The sequence below is a fragment of the Pygoscelis adeliae genome, unplaced genomic scaffold (genome assembly GCF_000699105.1).
Source record: "Pygoscelis adeliae isolate BGI_AS28 unplaced genomic scaffold, ASM69910v1 Scaffold318, whole genome shotgun sequence".
Taxonomy (NCBI): Eukaryota; Metazoa; Chordata; class Aves; order Sphenisciformes; family Spheniscidae; genus Pygoscelis; species Pygoscelis adeliae.
In genome coordinates, this window is record NW_008825430.1 from 4,617,661 (window position 1) to 4,620,908 (window position 3,248).

The following is a 3,248-nucleotide window of genomic DNA, read 5'->3' on the forward strand; positions in this document are numbered from 1 at the left end:
AGGAGGAGTTGTACAGAATTAAAAAGAAAAACCCAACCCCCAAAAAACTAGCATGTGAGAGGTGTGTTTATATTGAATTGTTGGATAAAGTTGTGCAACCCTATACGCAACCAAGCGTGGTCAGGCTGCCTCTCCTGCCAGGGATGCCACCCACATCTGTCTGGGTTATGCCTGCATCAGCTGTTTCCTCCAGCCCTCCACCTTGTGCTGAGCCTGCTGTTGCTGGGTGTTGCTGCTTTACCTCCTGAAGCTCCACCAGGCTCCCCAGGGCTGAGGCTCTGCTCCTCGCAACACCTCCTCCTGCAGGCAGCCGCTCCTGCTCCTCCTCAGGTGCCACAGGTCTCCTGAGCCTGCCCAGAGACCCGGATGGGCCGAGATAATGGAACAAGCCTGGAGGTAAGCAAGCCCTGATTAAAGAAATGGGTTTTATCGACGTGTCTGTAGATAAATGGCAAAGTACAGCAGCAATTCAGCAACTCCCTGTGAGGAACTGCCAGGTGAGGCTCCTGCGGGTGGCTCTTTGCAGGAAGCGTAGAAGCTTGCTGGAAATACACTGAAATCCAAGAAATACCACGTACAGACCTAGAGCACTGGTTGCTGGATCATTTTGTTCATTAGGTAATGGCTGCTTCTGACAGCAGAAACAGAATTTAACTTGCAATAGTAAAACCAGGATAATTTCTAGACTTCTTCGGGGACCAGTTTGCCCACTTTTATTCATGAGGCAATGAAAACAAACCTTCCCACTCTATAGCTCCTAATGCTCTTTCTGTATTGGTGGCCTATTTTTCTGCTTAACGACAGGGAGGGACTGTTGAGTCACACACAATCTCATGCCTGTCTCCTCCTCTCATTTAAATATTAATATGATGAATTATTACTAGAGTAACAGCTGTGCACTACTCATATCACAGCAACATAACCTTCCCCTCCTCATCGGAGCACAGCTATTCCTGACTCGTGTTTGCTGGTCGACCTTCTCACTTCTTCTGGATGACTTTTTAAAAATTACTTTGTTAGTTCTGGTGTGGTATCGTTAGGATAACTGTTTGTTCTGTTCTTTCTGCTTAAATATTAATGATACTGAGGAATTCAAAAGATAGCTTCAGTAATGGTAAGTTAAATGTCTGTGTGTATTCTCCTGTGAGATCTGTTTGTTTAGAGAGAAAGAAGTATAAAGGATTAAGATCAATCTTTCTAACTAACACTTAAAAACATCTCTCTCTTCAAGAATTACCAAAATAATAATATATTGTCTCTTATATAAATAAAATCATTGTAGTCAGCTAGTGTTTCTAGATAATTCAGAGGAATACCTAACATTGTACCTAGAAGTACTAATGCATTGCATTCTCTGTAGATAAAGTATTATAAGAGAGACTGCTAATAAAATCATGATTCAACTCTGGATAGACTGCTGAAAAAAAATATTTGGCATCAAACAAAGAAGGGAAGGGAATACGAAGGAAAGACAAAACACCATGAGTTAGCTCAGTAAGATTGGAAATACCAAGGTGAAGTATTCCCAGGCAGATTTGGAAATGTTAGTAGATGTTAAGTTTTGTGGGTAAAGGTCCTCCTCTGCTGAGCACCTTTTTGCCTGGTTCTTGTGTTTGTGCGTGCGTGTGTGTGGTTTACAAACCCACAGGTTTTTTTCTCCTTGAAAATGTCACTCCTTGGAGTACTTTCACGCTGCAGAAGGGGCGGCTGGGTTTGTTGGTTTCTGGACCACTGTTGTGGAGAACTTAATGCCAGCTGGAGTGTTTAGAAATGAGGTTTACTGGATTTGCTCAATTGCTCATATTTAGCATTGGATGAAACTTTTAACTCCCTGCTCTTGTTACTTAGGGAGAAAAAAAAATCTGAAATGCTCTTACAAAGATTTTAAAATGCAATGTCCATACTTTGATTTGAAATTTTTCATTTTAAAATTTTGTTTTAGTAAATCAGTTTTCTTAAAGTCAAACAAAATGCTTTCTATTTGAATAAAATAGTTTTATTGCTTTGTTGGGGTTTTTTAAATAGCTCATAAATATAATGGGGAACCTAAAAAACTTAATCCCAATTTATAAATGATGCCCTTCTTTTCCCACTCCTGAAGAATGAGTAGAACTTTTTTCCCAGTCAGCCTTACCAGTGATGAGAGGAAGGGAGGCGGGAGGCTTCTACTGCCTGAGAACTCTTCCCATTCAAAATCAGTGTCTAACCCCATGCCCGGTTAGGGGTTGGGGAGAAGGAAGAGTGAAAAGAGAATACTGCAGAATGTGTTTCTAAGTCACTGACTGCTCTGATGTAATGCTAAAAGTGGTGCTGTTACTTCTTGACTACTTTTTCCACTCTGCTTTTTTCTGAACAAGTACTTAGTGGAAACAAAGAGCCCAATCCTGACTGTTTACAATTCCCACTGGAGTCAACAAGAGTAAACTCATGAATTGAGACATGCTCCGTACCACCTGTATACATATCTATATGTTGGGTTTTTTCCCCTCTGTGTTCTGTTACTCCTAAAGTTTGTGGGAGTTGGAAAATTTTTTTTTCTCAACTTACCATTCGCATCAGGGATTTTTCAATTCTGGTGCAAGTTACTGTATTGCAAATTATTTGGCAAAAATGCTGCTTTTATAAAAAGCCTTGATAAACTTGTAGTGCGTTGCCCAGATAAAATCTCATTTCAAATAGTCCCTTCAGATGATTATCTGCAGTGACTGCGAATGAACCTCGTAGCAATCTCATAACAACCGTCCTCGTGGACGGAAGAGAAACCTGCTGTCAGAACTACAAATAATTTACGTAACCCAATTTAAAGCTCTAACAAAATGTTCCCTTGTTAAGAGGATTGTTATACTTAACGTGTGAGATGAAAATACTTTCTGAAGGTCAGGAATGCACAGAAGATAGATTAGATCTCTCGAAAAGACAAAAAATAGGTTTTTACCAGAAATTTTTCCTCTGTCAGACGTTCAACTTGGCATTCTCGGAAGCTTATATAAGCACAGCTTTACTCCTGCAAATGCTGTGTTTGCTCTGCAGAGGGAGAGGAGCCTCGGAGCTTCAGCTCTGCACATGGAAAAATATAACTGAAGGTAGACTGGGGACTCAGGCTATTTTTTGCCACCACCGGCAGCATAAATGAAAGTTTCTTTTAAAGGACACAAGGGCAGATTTGGGGATGCATTTCCTAGATTCTGCCTGCTGCAGCTGCCAGCATTACGCTGAAGGACCCCAGGCAGTTTGTGTACCTGCTGCAG

The 3,248-nt window shown here is 41.1% G+C and overlaps 1 protein-coding gene across 3 annotated transcripts in view; it reads left to right on the plus strand.

Moving 5' to 3' along the window:
• Window positions 1-3,248, plus strand: part of MAPK6 (mitogen-activated protein kinase 6) — a 61,493-nt gene that overhangs the window by 28,398 nt on the left and 29,847 nt on the right. Inside the window, exon 1 of one of the 3 annotated variants that reach the window (XM_009330964.1) lies at window positions 889-1,114. The exons of the other annotated variants lie outside the window; for them this stretch is intronic. The gene's annotated coding sequence lies outside the window, so the exon portion shown is untranslated. Of the gene's footprint in view, window positions 1-888; window positions 1,115-3,248 lie in introns of those variants that run through there. 3 annotated transcript variants of the gene reach the window in all.